The 15,601-nt window shown below is 44.0% G+C and overlaps 1 pseudogene; it reads left to right on the forward strand.

The window, feature by feature from the left end:
* Window positions 1-6,023: 6,023 nt before the first annotated feature.
* On the forward strand, window positions 6,024-11,331 carry LOC121823822 (GTPase HRas pseudogene; annotated as a pseudogene).
* Window positions 11,332-15,601: the final 4,270 nt, after the last annotated feature.

A 15,601-nucleotide genomic window follows, 5' to 3' on the forward strand; every position in this document is an offset into this window, starting at 1 on the left:
TTCCCTAATTTGCAGTGTCTGGGAGTCTTACAGTGTCCTCTTGGGAGAAATTACATAGAGATTTAGACTTTGCTGTTGAGCAGGGTACATTGAAAAGTGGAGTCAGACTGGTATGGAAGCTAGTGAGAGGTTGCCTTGAGGACCAGAGATGTAATGAAGTGGTGGAGAATGGCCAAGCAGCCTTGGAAATGCTACAGGAAGAGAGATCTGAAAAGGCCAATAGTGATAAAGGAGTGAAGAAAAAGGGAGGAAAGGGTAGACTGTACCCTGCTCTGTCAGACTTAGAGGAATCAGAGGGTTCCGAGTCAGAGGATTTGCAATCCATCATTGAACAGATGGATAAAATAACAATTAGAAAGAAAAAGAGAAAAACTTGAAAGGGGAACTTCCCCACCTACATGCTGTTCTACGCCAGTAGCCCCCACACCGTATAGGAGTGGTGCATCCGGAAGCTCTTTTAGCCTGGATGTATGGAGAACAGTCAGAACTGAATTAAACCTAGCATGCCCGGTGTTTCAGGATCCTCAGGGGCAGCGATTATCATGAACATTTAGATTTTAAGGTGATAAAATCTTTGGCCAAATCCGTGCAAACCTATGGGATCACAGCCTCTTTCACTGTAGCCCAGGTGGAGGCTTTGAACAGGCATTGCATGACACCCACGGATTGGAGCGGACTTTGCACGAGCGTGTTTGAGTCCAGGCCAATATTTAGATTGGAAAGCTTTCCTGATAGAATTTGCTAATCAAGAGGCTGCAGCCAATCAGGCTGTGGAAAATGCCGCTTGGGACAGAGACATGCTGCTCAGACAGGGTCGATTCACTAATTAACAAACGGTTACCCTGTTCAAGTTTATGAACAGATTAATAAAATTGGCATAAAAGCATGGAAGGCCTTGCCTAATAAGGGTGAAGTGAGTGGAAACCTTACAAATCTCTTAAAGGGACCTACAGAATCATTTTCGGACTTTGTTGCCTGAATGTTTGAGGCTGCAGGTAGAATCTTTGAAGACCTGGATGCGGCTATGCAGCTGATTAAGCAGCTAGTTTATAAACAATGTACAAAGGAATGCAAGGCTGCCATCACTCCTTATAAAAATAGAGGTTTAGAGGCGTGGATGAAGGTGTGTAGAGCGATCGGTGGGCCGTTAACTAATGCTGGCCTTGCAGCTGCTGTAGTTCAGTTGAACTAAGGCAAAAGAGGAAGTTCTAGCACTTCAGGTGCTTGCTTCTGGTGTGGCAAGTTAGGCCACTTGAAGCGTGAGTGCCCAGACAAAGGAAGAGTCATAGATTCAGGAAAAGGACAACGCCCTTCACAACCTGGAGTATGTCCAAAGTGTAGAAAAGGAGAACAGTGGGCAAACGAGTGTCGATCTATGAGGGACATAAATGGTCAACCATTAGTTCAAGGCCAATCAGGAACGCGTCCAAAAAACGGACAGCAGAGCCCCCACCCTCAGGGTCCACAAATATATGGGGCAGTCGAGAACCAGGACAAAGAATGGAACCAGGAACAATGGCCGACACTCCAGCATCCCAAGAACCCCGGAGAGCCACTATGGGAGCAGCAGGATTGGACCTCCATGCCGCCACCAGACTCGTATTAACTCCTCAGATGGGGATACAGCTGGTGGATACTGATTTTAAAGGACCTCTTGAGCCAGGCATGGTGGGTCTTTCGATAGGGCTGTCTTCTACAACCTTACGAGGTCTCAGAGTTCATCCTAGGGTAATTGATCCAGATTACACTGGAATTGTGAAGATCATGGTTCAGTCCCCAAGATTTAGGCCATCTCTCCAGGTGATCAAATTGCCCAGTTACTGATTTTACCCAGCCTGCATGGCCGTTTTACGGTACAATCAAAAGAAAGAGGAGAAGGTGGTTTTGGATCCACAGGGACAGATTTAACATTTCTGTCCCTAGATATGGACCAGAGGCCAGCTTTAGAACTCATTATTGACAACAAAAAGATTTTAGGATTATTAGATACAGGGGCAGACAAGAGTATCATCGCCAGGAAAGACTGGCCGACAGGGTGGCCCATACAGATCTCATCCCAGACACTACAAGGCCTGGGATATGCTAAGGCTCCGAACATAAGTGCAAGACATTTACAATGGAAAGATAGGGAGGGGCATTCTGGGACCATACTGCCCTATGTGCTGGAACTTCGATTTCCTTGTGGGGCAGAGACCTTTTAAAAGACATGGGTTTTAGATTAAGTAATGACTATTCTCTAGCTTCAGTCAAAATAATGAGTAATAGGGATATCATCCTAACTATGGATTGGGGAAATTCTTGCAAGGCAGAAAATCTCCCATTCAGCCAAACCCTCGAGAACATCGACAGGGTTTGGGTTTTTCCTAGGGGCCACTGAGGAGGGTATCCCCATAACATGGAAGATAGAGGAGCCAGTTTGGGTTTCTCAGTGGCCACTCTCCTCTGAAAAGTTGTCAGCAGCAAAGCAACTAGTGAAAGAACAATTAGAAGAAGGACACATAAAACCTTCACTGTCGCCCTGGAATACTCCTATCTTTGTCATAAAAAAAGAAATCAGGGAAGTGGCGATTATTGCATGATCTGAGACCTATTAATGAACAAATGCAGATCATGGGTTCAGTTCAGAGGGGCTTGCCGCTTCTGTCCTCTTTGCCAGCCTTTTGGCCTATAATTGTAGTAAATATTAAGGATTGCTATTTTTCTATACCATTGTTTAGTACAGACAGTGTTAGATTTGCTTTTACCCTTCCTTCATGTAATCATGAAGAGCCTGATAAAAGATATGAATGGGTGGTCTTTGCCACAGGGCATGGCAAATAGCCCAACTATGTGCCAACTTTATGTAGATAGAGCCATTGCCCCTATTCGACAAAGATATCCATCACTTCATTATATGGGTATTTTGTTAGCAGCAAAACAAGAAAAGGTATTGGAACAGGCCTATGTTGATTTAACCCTACTATTAAAAGAGAAAGGTCTGGTTATAGCACCAGAAAAAGTTCAAAGAAGTTCAGTGGTTGGCTATTTAGGTTCAAAGATTCAGGAAGAGAAAATACTCCCTCAGAAGGTTGAGTTAAGAAAAGATCATCTACAATCCTTAAATGATTTTCAAAAGCTTTTGGGAGATATTAACTGGGTTCGAGGTTACTTAAAATTGCCAAATCATGAGTTGAAGCCTTTGTATAATATTTTAAATGGGAATTCGGCTTTAGATTCTCCTAGACAATTAACCCCTGAAGCAAGGTTGGCATTGGAAAAGGTAGAAATGGGCTTACAAAATGCATTTTTGCAAAGAGTTCAGGAAGGAAAAAATATTGCTTCTTTGCATTCTCTCAACTTATATGCAGCCCACTGGATTGTTGTGGCAAGATGGTCCCTTATTGTGGATTTATCCTAAAATTTCACCTGTAAAATCCATAGGACATTATCCCACTGCGGTGGCTGTTCTTGCCCTTTCTGGTATTCAGCAATGTATACAGCATTTTGGGGTCTCCCCAACTATCCTTGTAATCCCATATTTAAGTTATCAAGTTCAGATATGTGCAACTGTAGATGATTGGGCTAATTTAAAATGCAGTTTTCCTGGAAAATTAGATAATCATTTGCCTAAACATCCCTTATTAGGATTCTATAAGAATCATCCAGTAGTATTCCCGAAAGTTACCTCGTTCAAACACATTCAAGGAGCTCCCATTATATTTACAAATGGGTCAAAAATAGGTTGTGGCGTATATATGGTTGGTTCTCAGTAACCAGTCATGCATCAGTTTCAATCAGGAGCACCACAAATGGTTGAATTAAAAATAGTGATTGAGGTTTTTAAAGCTTGCCCTTTTTCCTTTAATTTGATATCAGATTCCTCTTATGTGGTGAATGCCAAGAGTATTGGAAAGTGCTGGAACTATAAAATCATCTAGCCCTGTTTGTTCCTTGTTTGCAGAATTACAACAATTGATTTGGCTAAGAAAGAATAATTTTTATCCATCCCATATTAGAGCACATTCTGGACTGCCAGGACCTGTAAGTAAAGGCAATGATATTGTAGATCGTTGCACTCAACAGGAATGGATATTTTCCAACTCGGCTATCCACAAGGCTACAGAATTTCATAAAAATTTTCATGTTAATTCAAGAACTCTACAACAGAGGTTTTCCCTCTCTCAGGCAGATGCTCGACAGGTGGTCTTAAAATGCCCTCAATGTGTGATCTATCAACACCCACCTTGCCTGGGGATTAACCCGCGAGGATTACTCCCTCTTAAGATTTGGCAGATGGATGTTATGCATATTCCAGAAATTGTACAACTTAAATATGTCCATGTCTCGATTGACACCTGCTCCGGGATTATTCATGCCTCACCTCTTTTGGGAGAAAAGGCGAGCAATGTTATTGCCCATTGCCTAGAAGCATGGGCGGCCTGGGGAAACATCAACTCAAAATTGACAATGGATCTCCTTACACTGGGCACAAATTTAACTCCTTTTGTCAACAAATGGAGATTCAGCTGATCCATGGGTTGCCATACAATCCTCAGGGACAGGGTATTGTTGAGCGTGCTCATCGCACCCTCAAGGAATGCTTAGAAAAACAAAAAGGGGGAATAGGCCACGGCCGCACCCCAAAGGAAAGAATTTCCCTTGCCTTATTTACTATAAATTTTTTAAATCTGGATGCACAGAATCGGTCTGCAGTGGACAAACATCATGATCCGCATAGCTCCAGGAGAGCAATGGTGAAGTGGAAGGATGCGTTAACGGGCATCTAGCATGGACCTGATCCCGTGCTGACATGGGCACGAGGTTCTATTTGCGTTTTCCCACAGGACAAACAAGATCCAATTTGGGTGCCAGAGCGACTAGTGCGGAAAGTGCAACAACAGCCTGAAGATGCGGGGGATGATCTTTCTGCTTCTCCTCATGAAGATGCAGCCGGGAATATTGGAAAAGAGATGGGGAATACTTTCCGTGTTCCCCAGGCCAATGCCAGTTCGCCATGATGCCAAGCTATTTCCCCGGCTATTGAGTAGCAATAAAAGCCTCGATGTTCCCTATCTTCCTTTAGAATTGGAAAAGGCCCCTTTAGGAGAGAATAGATCTTTTGATTTAGCCGGAAGCTTGTGATTCCAGGTGGTTTTTAATCGTTCCAATACTTCTCCATGCATATTATCATATAACCAGACTGCAGGATGGTTTGATTTACCTGATGATTCTGGTGGGCCGTGTCATTCTGCTAATGCCACCTGGATATCGGGTTGGTGGCCTGCCAAGGGAAATAAAGGAGATCCTCCACGCCAGCCAAAGTGGGCTCCCTTTTGCTGGGGAATGAATTGGGGAGAGATTTGGCCTTGGACTGGATGCCAATCTCGCACTGTTAATTGGGGTGATAAGAGTCAAAATTTTACCTTTTCACCTGGTATTAGTAAAGAATTTAATGCTTCATATGCAGGCAAAAATTTTAGTGATCAAAATCCTTTTCAAGATTATGTGTCCAATTCCTTTGATAATTGGCTATTTTGTGGCGTTAATGGCAGCTGCATGAATTTAGAGCCCATGGTCATGATTGCTGGTGGTCTACATAATGTCAGTCAATTCACCTGGAGTCAGTCCCGCCCATGGGGATTTGAAGGCCATGATTCTCCTAAGCTTTCTCCCTCCTCTGCCACAGAAGGAATTTCTGGCACTAATACAGGCTGTTCCGGGGAAGGATATACATCCCTTGTCAACGTAACTTATAGACCTACCCGTTTGTATATATTCTCCCTTTTTATTCATTGTAAGCAAAGAAGAACCCAGCTTATGCAAGAATGATACATGTTTTTATACTCAATGTTGGAATGTTACACAATTTAATTATGCCATTATTACTCGCAAGCCCCGCTGGATACCTATACCTGTTGATGCACCCCATGCTATGATTTTGTTTAGACAAAAAAGAGATTTTGGTATTACAGCCACCATTGTTACAGCCATTTCTCTAGCTGCAGTTGGAGCTACTACTGCGGCTATTGCCATGGGTCGGTCATATGGTACAGACAGCCCAGACCCTCAATAATCTTTCGGCAAATGTGGTGCGAGCCCTGGATGTGCAGAAAGGCATTAATGCGCAGTTGAGAGGAGGTCTTTTAAAGGATTGATTTGGTGCAGGAACAAATTGACACCCTCTGGCAAATTGCTCAGCTTGGCTGTCAGTGGAAATATGCTGGGCTCTGCATGACTAGCATACAATATCATCATTTTACCCATGCTGCCAATCTTTCTAAACAATTGTCCAATTATTTTTTAGGAAATTGGACCGGGGAATTTGACAACCTGATGGAACAGCTGAGAGTGGCTATTGTCACAGTGAATTTCAACCCGAGTGGATGACGGATTGGCGGAAGGACTGTCTACATGGATCTCGAATGCCATGGATCATCTAAAGGAGTGGGCGGGCCTAGGGGCTTTAGCAGGCCTTTTGGTGCTGGTCTCCCTGGCTTGTCTGTGGTGTATTTGCATGTGGTGGTATTCTAATCGTACTGAAATGTGACTTTGATTGTATGTTAATAAATAAAGTTGCCCGGGGGTCAGAGCTATTAGAGCCATAGACAGAGTGTGGCGGTGATGGCACACGCCTTTAATCCCATAGATCTCTGTGTGTTCAGGGATACAGCCAGCATTGGAGACATATGCCTTTAAGACCTAGGGGGCTGTACATTCAGACAGTGACGAGGCAGTCATGTGTTTAGGTTTACAACCAATGAGAAGGCAGAATGACTATGAAACAACTTACACACAGGAAATAGCTCTCTTTTGGGAAGCTGGGACACCGCAGGAGGAAGGGTGAGATTTTAGCTCTGAGCTCTGACCTCTTGGCTTTCTTTTACATTGTTTCTGTGTTTCTTATTTAATAAGACCGTTGGTTACATCTACATTTGCAGGATCAGGGCTTCTCAACAGCGCAATGCAGCCGTAATCATACAAGCCTTTACTGCCATAGAGGCAGGACAGTCCCCCCAGGCCTGGTTGGCCACTCTTTTTTTTTTTTTTTTTTTTTTTTTTTTGGGGTCCATGCTGGTAGATCAGAGAGACACAACAAGCCACAGCTATCTCACCTCGCCAATTCCTCAGCTGGTCTTGTCTCCTCAGACTGGAGGCTTCTTAGTCCTCATCCGGAATGAATCTCAGCTGAACTGAACCAGCCAAATGCTTCTAGTTTCTGGTCCCCACGCCTTATATATCTTTCTACTTTCTACCACCACTCCCTGGGATTAAAGGCTGGCTTTCTGGGATTAAAGGCATGTCACCATGCTTGGCTGTTTCCAATGTGGCCTTGAACTCACAGAGATTCAGAGGGATTTCTATCTCTGGAATGCTAGGATTAAAGGTGTGAGTGCCACCATTTTCTAGCCTTTGTATCTAGTGGCTGTCTGTTCTCTGACCCCAGATAAATTTATTAAGGTACACAATATTTTGGGGAACACAATACCACCACATCTCCTCTCTTTTTGTCTAAAATTAAAGAAAGCTTATAACTAATACAAGAAAAACTATCTAATAAGTATATACAATATATAGACAAAAATTACATTAATGATGTCTAGTCCATTAACATTTGACAGATTCAGATAAAAAACTCCATTATATATATTAACAATGTCCAGTCCAGTAACATCTAATAAACTCAGACCAAAAAATTTTCATTACTTATCTTATTTAAAACAAGTAGTTCCTTTTTAAAAGTAGATTCCATAATCTCCCTTTTTATCATATCCATATTTTCTCTTTTTTCTTTTCATAATAGATTCAGTAGTCTACCTTTTGTCATTTTTATATCTTCCCCTTTTTCTTCAGTGTAGATTCAATGATCTACCTATTTATCCTATTATTTCTTTATCTTTTTACTCAGAATAGATTCGATGATCTATCTCATATCTATATTCTCTTTTTCTTTTTGCTTTCTAGGGGTGAAGATATCTTTAGGGAATCTTGAAAAGAAAATTTTGGGGTTAATCATCAAGTCCTGTATCGTTTGTCCAGTCTCTGCATAATAGGAAAGTTCAGGGCTTGTTTCAAGTCCTTGTTTGAGTAGTCTGTCAGGCTGGATCATCTCAACTAGTCCTCTCGAAATTGTTCTGACCAGTTTGTAGTCCAAAGTCGATTTTTCCATGGTTTTAATCGGCTTAATGGCTTTATCATACATAGTCCATGTGGAATCATCGTTGTAGGATCCTGTCATTTTTTGAAGATTTCAAAGTCACTGTTAGGCATGGTCATGGTTTCCTGCAGACTTTTTTTTTTTTTTTTTTTGGCCTCCTCTGTGGTTTGGAGCAATCATAGTGTGATAAATGTCTGTCTCACGGAACCATGAACATTCTTCCCTAGAACAGAAAATCTTCACAATAATTTCTCCCCACCATTTGTCTTGCCAAACTTTTCCAAACTGACCTTTGCCGATGCTTTCTTGTAACACGATGGTCCTGGCAATTCTTCTCTGAACCAGCAGCAGTAAACCCTTCATCCCGGGTAGCAGCATCACCGCAGTCACCAACATGATGAGAAGGAGCTGGAAACGTGGAGCAGTAGCCACTGTTTCCATGGTCCCACCACTGTTTGTGGTTCAGTCCGGGCTAAAGCTTCTCCCAAGCCTCCTAGGCCGGCCTCAAACTCGGGATCCTCCTGCCTCTGTCTCCTTCAGCAAATCCTACCGGTGCGCGCCACCACAACCGGCTGAGTGTAGCTTGGGCCTGAGCTGGGGCTCACAAGGCCACAGGCAAACAACTTTTTCATGAATTCGTAACACGAACGTTGGGCGCCAGATGTAGCATGAATCTTAAAAGTTCTTATTAATAAAATCAATCCCGAGCCGAGTTATTGGGGTCCATGCTGGTAGATCAGAGAGACACAACAAGCCACAGCTATCTCACCTCGCCAATTCCTCAGCTGGTCTTGTCTCCTCAGACTGGAGGCTTCTTAGTCCTCATCCGGAATGAATCTCAGCTGAACTGAACCAGCCAAATGCTCTGGTTGGCCACTCTTTAGGATTAATTTGAAGTGCAGGATGCGAGGCTAGTGCACTGCACTCGGAATATACATTTCAAGTAGTTCTGAGAAGAGCATGTCTGATTGCATGTGGGTTGATACCCCAGCTCCCACCTCTGTGAAAAGGGTATTGGACGGGTCTAGTGTTCTCTGGGTGAATAACACCTGGATAAGCACTAGTACATAGTGCCAGTTTTCAACAGAGATCAGACCTATACTTTTGCCTGCCTGTTCCAACCCCCCATTGAGGCTTCAGCAATTGTCACCCCTACAAGGCGGGGCCAAGGGAGGCACCTGGAGACCCGAGATGTGGATGGGCAGCGCTCTCTCTGTGCCTGGAACCTTGACAATAGAGGTTGACCAAGCAGAGCTCCAGAGAACACCACTGGACTGCAATACACCTTCCCCACACCCCACGACCTACCTATCCCTTTTTTGTAAGTTACCCACTAAATAAATCTTCCTTTTAACTACGTGGAATGGCCTTAATAATTTCACCAATAAGCCTCTTTCAATTTCTCGGTTTGAACTAATGTATGGAAGGCCACTTCTAACACCAGGAATTTCATCTAACCCTTCAACTTTTCTGCAAATCCTGTTAACTCTTCTTTTATGTCACCTAAGGTCTATTCTATGGAGCTATGCAGACTGTTTATTACCTCAGCCGTGTGACAATAATTGTCAATTCCAATCCACATTAGGGATCAGGTTCTTCTCTTCCCTCCAGGCCAGCGCCCTTCACCTCTTCCCCATAAGTGGCAAGGACCCTTCAAGGGAATTCTTATGACTCCCACAGCTGCTAAACTCGAGGGCTTTCCTCACTGGGTCCACCTGTCTCATCTAAAACCTTTTATCTCACCTCCATCCCAGAAAAATCTCTCTTCATATCCAGTGAAACAAACAGGGCCTCTCACTCTCAAGCTCCAGAAAACATCAGGATCCACTGCCTTGTCACCAATTCCAGAGGAATAAGGTATCACCCCTTCCTTTCCCAACCAGGGACACACAGAGCCAGAGGCAAAAAGGACCATCAAAAATATCCAGGCGGTAAGGAAAAATATAATACAACAATCTTTCATTGTTCAATACTCAGCAACTGATCACCTGCCTTACCTAATTGCTAACCTAATAAAGGAAACAGGTGTCTTAAATAAAGTACCTCTAATAAGGCTTGTCTCAGAAAAAAAATTAAGAGGAGTACTAAGGCCAGATCTACCTAAGATAAATGTCAACTCCAAAAATAAAATGACTCTTTTTTCTCTGAGCTTTTTCTATGTCAACAGTTTCATGTCAAACAGAAGTTTCCCAGCCACAGCACGGATGGACACCTGAAGAAAAAGGGGATGGCAAAACGTCATTCCAGGACCTACCCACCATCATCCCAGGACATTACCAGCTACCCTCCCATTCCCCACCAAGAGCCAACTGTTGCCCACTATTCAGCTGGAATCAGTCTTTGAGAGAAATGTCGCCCCATACCCACTCAACCACATTTTTTTTCTTTTTCAAAAGAGTCAGGGATGAAGGGCTCAAAATCCCCCCCCCCATGGTTTGGTATGTTTTCATATGCCCAGGGAACCAGAACACTTCCGCCTAGCCAGTTCTAGCCATGTGATCTATGCGCATGCGTGAAGTAGTTTCTTCGACCTGTGCACGCCCAGGCTTTATAAGCTGGCGCCATATTCCCCGCTCTTTCTTCTTCTCTACACACGTCTCCCACAAGCCTGGGCACTCTGTTCCTTTAATCTTAATAAAACTACTATTAGCGGATTCTGTCGTGTTTCGTGACATTACCTCGCACGGTAAGAGCGCCGAAAAATAACACCTACAACCTGCAGGGACCCCACCATAGAGGACTCCTATCGGAAACAGGCGTTCACTGATGGGGAGACATGTCTGCTGGACATCTTGAACACAGCAGGTCAAGGGGAGTACAGTGCCGTGTGGGACCAATACATGCGCACATGGGAGGGTTTCCTCTGTGTGTTTGCCATCAACAACACCCAGTCCTTTAAAGAAATCCATCAGTACAGGGAGCAGATCAATAAGGTGAAGGACTCAGACGATGTGGCAATGCTGCTGGTGGGGAACAAATCTGACCAGGCTGCTTGTACTGTTGAGTCTCCATAAGCCCAGGACCTTGCCTGCAGCTATGGCAGCCCCAACTCTGAAACATCAGCCAAGACCCAACAGATTGTGGAGGATGCTTTGTACACACTAGTACGTGAGATTCAGCAGCACAAACTGCAGAAGCTAAACGCTCCCAGTGAGAGTGGACCTGGCTCCATGAGCTGCAATTGTGTGCTATCCTGAAGCCAGATGGCAGTACTTCAGCTGGTGGTCGTTCTGCTCTTCCTGGCTCTGGCTGAATCTCAGAGGCACCCACATAAACCTCAGTGGGTGACCTGGGCAGTGATCAGTGCTGACAATGGAAAGATCTTCAACAGAACCAGGAGTGAGACTGTTCCTGAAACCTGGTGGCCTGAGATTTTCTTGGATCTTTGTGACCTTTGTCCATGTAGCTATCAGTACATATTCCTCTCTCATTTTTTCCTCTGCCCATTCAGGTGAGAAGGATGTGAAGAATCATTGTCTTCATGCTTTTGCTTATATGGGTGTGCTAAACTTCATAAATACTGATAACAGTCCTGCCTACAGCAGTGGGTGGGTGGGGATTTAAAATTCTGTCAACATTTTTCTACTGTTAGTAAGACTGGTATTCCCTATAACCCTCAAAAACAGGCTATAGTAGAATGCTGCCATCTTACCTTAAAAATTTATTTTGCTAAAGTGAAAAGGGGGAGCTAGGGACTCATCTTTCCTCTCCACATTCTACTTTTTCTAGTTTTAGATATTTAAAAATTTTTAACGGTGGATTCTGCTGGAACATCCACTGCAGACAGGAACTGGAAGGTTCGTGTTGCAAACCATCCTCTGTTTTGATGGAAGGATCTTTCTACAGGCACTTGGAAGGGACCCGATCTGGTGCTGGTATGGGCCCGAGAGTCTGTGTAGCAAGAGCTGGCCCCTGCACACAGGAGAGAGCGCCCCAACCCTCTCCACAGGCAAGGGTGAACTGTCCCTGAGGGTATGGACTGACCAGATCAGCTATCACCCAGGCCCAAAGCTGGGCCTTCAGTTGGTTCACCCCACCATCTATCCTATCTACAAGCTGCCAGAGCTTGTGAAAGAACTGGTCCTTGTAGAACAATTACCTACAGGATGTCCAAGACTTTGGATGGCCACATGATATCCCAGAAGAGTTCTAGTGAGGCTCTGGAGAGGACGACGTACAAGAATCCAAATACAACATTTGTAAATTTTACTATGCAGCTTTCTCATACCATACAAGCCATTAATGATACTAGAATTATTCCAGCATTTCGGATATTGGATGGTAGGACGGGTGGCCCAGGGTACCTAGAGTTTTCCTGCCTTGCCTACAGTCAAGACCGCTCAGACCCAACCAAGTAAACACAGAGACTTACATTGCTTACAAACTGTATGACCATGGCAGGCTTTTTGCTATCTGTTCTTATAGCTTAAATTAATCCATTTCTACAAATCTATACCCTGCCACGTGGCTCATGGCTTACCGGCATCTTTTTATGCTGCTTGTCCTGGAAGCACCTGGCAATGATTCCTTCTGCCTTCCTGTTCTTTTTTTTTAGTTAGTCAGTGCTGTTAGTCCTGTTAGTCCTGCCTATACTTGCTGCCTAGCCATGGCCAATCAGTGTTTTATTTATTAACCAATCAGAGCAACTTGACATACACAACATCCCACAGCACAGCCAAGTGCAGACCATTTCAGACACCTGCACTCAGGCCGTAGTCCTAATCATCCTCTATATGGACCTGTTGGTTAAAGCCACGAGGAACCCGAGAACGGGCTCCCACAGGACATACAGAACATCCCACAGCACTTCCCCTTTTTTGTTTTCAAAAAAGAAGGTTTTAACCTTAACAAATTGAAATTACATATAATTTGGGAATTTGGGCGTAGCTTCTCTTACTACTTCCTGCTGGAGGGGGGCGCAGTATCTTATGGGGATACAAAGAAAATTTTAGGATTATGTAATAGTCCATGAGACTGTATTGTCTGAGCCAGTTGCCTTCAAAGCATTCTGGACATTGGATCATCTGGGCCATGGTGTCATCAGAGACCTTTCAGGGGGTCTTGGCTGGTCAAACCTGATGTATCTTAATCTGGAACAAATCCATCTCCTCTCGCTTTCTGTGGGAAAAAAAGCAGAGTCTCCTTTCCAAAACAACACATCCTTAGACATAAATTTCAAAATCGAAATACCTTTAAAATATACACATTAATTGAACTGAGCAGTCTTTACAATCAAATGTCTTTCTGCAGTTAAAACTGCCAAAGGCAATATAATCCAGACTCTCTGTGTGATATCCATCTTTACATGGATTATTTTTTATATTACTTTTACTTTATCTATAAAGACTTCATTTTTTAAAAACTTTCTCTTTATATAAATATACATAATACTTTTTCTCTCTTCCAAGCCTATGTACATTTTTACACACATTGTAAAGCATTTAAAGTCTTGATCCATCTGAATCTGTCTTATTGTGAATCTATTGCTTTAAAGTGCAGCATTTTTAAGACTGAAACAGCACTGTGCCTGCTGGCTCTGCCCACCTCAGCTTTCCAACATGGCGTGGTATGTTTACCGCCAGCTCTGGGAGCTATTGTGTATCTATGCTTTTATCCAAGCAGCGAGTAGCCCAGAAACCTTTTTTGTTTTGTACTAGCAAAGGCTAAATCCTCCACGCAGCTTAATGTGCCACTTGCAGAGGCCTCATTTCCGCCATACTGCAGGTCGAGCACACACGCTAGGAACGCACCTGTAACTCAAACCGGCAATCTGCTGCTCACTTGAGAGCTAATTAGGAAGCTGTTTTTAGCTCTTTAGAATCTTTTGTCAGGTTTTAGGTAGAAACTCTTGCCCACACATTGGGTGCCATTTATAGCTCGAGTTTTCCTGCCTTGCCCCCAGTCAGGACAAATCTTTGTCACCCAACATTCCAACAGCCGTTCAGACCCAACAAAGAAAACACAGAGACTTATATTGCTTACAAACTGTATGGCCGTAGCCGACTTCTTGCTATCTGTTCTTACAGCTTAAATTAATCCATTTCTACAAATCTATACCCTCCACGCGGCTCGTGGCTTACCGGTATCTTTTTATGTCTCTTGTCCTGGTAGCATCTGGCAGTGACTCCTTCTGCCTGTTTTTTTTTTTTTTGTCCTGTTAGTCCTGCCTATACTTGCTGCCTAGCCATGGCCAATCAGTGTTTTATTTATTGACCAATCAGAGCAACTTGACATACACAACATCCCACACCACAGCCAACTGCAGACCATCTCAGACACCTGCACTCAGGCCCATCGTTCTAATCATCCTGTATGTGGACCTGTTGGGTAAAGCCACGAGGAACCTGAGAACAGGCTCCCACAGGACATATAGGACATCCCACAGCAGCCCAGAGTAAAGGCTAGTTTCAAAAATGGTCACGATCACTTGCTACGGCAATCCTAGGAGGTCTTGGAATCGGGGTATGCTTCTGTGTGGGTCATACATGGGCTGCAAAGGGGGTGCCGAGAGAAATTCAGACCAACAAAGCTTAAGCTTTAAGGTGTTTACGCAGAGTGAATACAAATGATGAGCAAGAAAGTTAGCTCAAGTTATTTATGCTAAGATAAGATACTAAAAAACAAGAGATAGTGTCAGGACATAAACAACTTGTAAATAGGGTGCCCTTTAAAATGATTGCTTTGTTCCTTCACGCCCTCTTAGGGTTTGGAGGTTTTCTGGTATAAAAGAGGCTTACTGCCTATCAATAAACGAGTTCTTGCTTGACTTGACTCCCTGCTGCGTCTGATTGTGTCCCCAAAGATTGGCTGGACCTGGCTAAAGCTGTCCTCTCAAGCATCCAATATATCAAATGCTGCGCCCACTATAAGGAGGAATGCAGATTTCCAGCAGAGGCCAATCAAGCTGTTAAGATCACGATGCCGATTACTTATGGCATGTTGGTAGAACTACTGATGGGTACTCTACTGGGGTGCAGCAGGCCACGGTACCAGTGCCATACCGAGACCAGGTACAACAGCAGGCTACGGTAAGCTAGATGAAGGACCTACAGAATTCCCCATAGCTGGAGTGAGGCAGAAGTCCAATCAGACCCTACCAGAATTTATAGACCGGGCCCAACAAAGCATTAATAGCAAACGACCAAATGGACCCCTCCAGGAACAATTTACAGATTCTGGTCTGGGATGGAATGAATATAGAACACTATCCTTCCTGCGCAGGGCTGAAAGAGACTTCCATGGGCAGGTGGGTGGTAGTCACAAGATCTAGGCACCCAGCATCACCAGAACCAGACGCTGGCCTTAGCGTTGCAATCGCAGATGGAAGCACTGACTGAGGCTATTTCACAGGCCCTGGCAACCTACAGTCAGGGGACTTCAAAGCTTCCAATCTGGGGGGCCTGATTTAGATGTGGGCAGGAGGGACATTTTAAGTGAGAGTGTCCTCTGAAATAGCCTCCCAATGGC

Source organism: Peromyscus maniculatus, chromosome 18 (assembly GCF_049852395.1).
Source record: "Peromyscus maniculatus bairdii isolate BWxNUB_F1_BW_parent chromosome 18, HU_Pman_BW_mat_3.1, whole genome shotgun sequence".
Classification (NCBI taxonomy): Eukaryota; Metazoa; Chordata; class Mammalia; order Rodentia; family Cricetidae; genus Peromyscus; species Peromyscus maniculatus.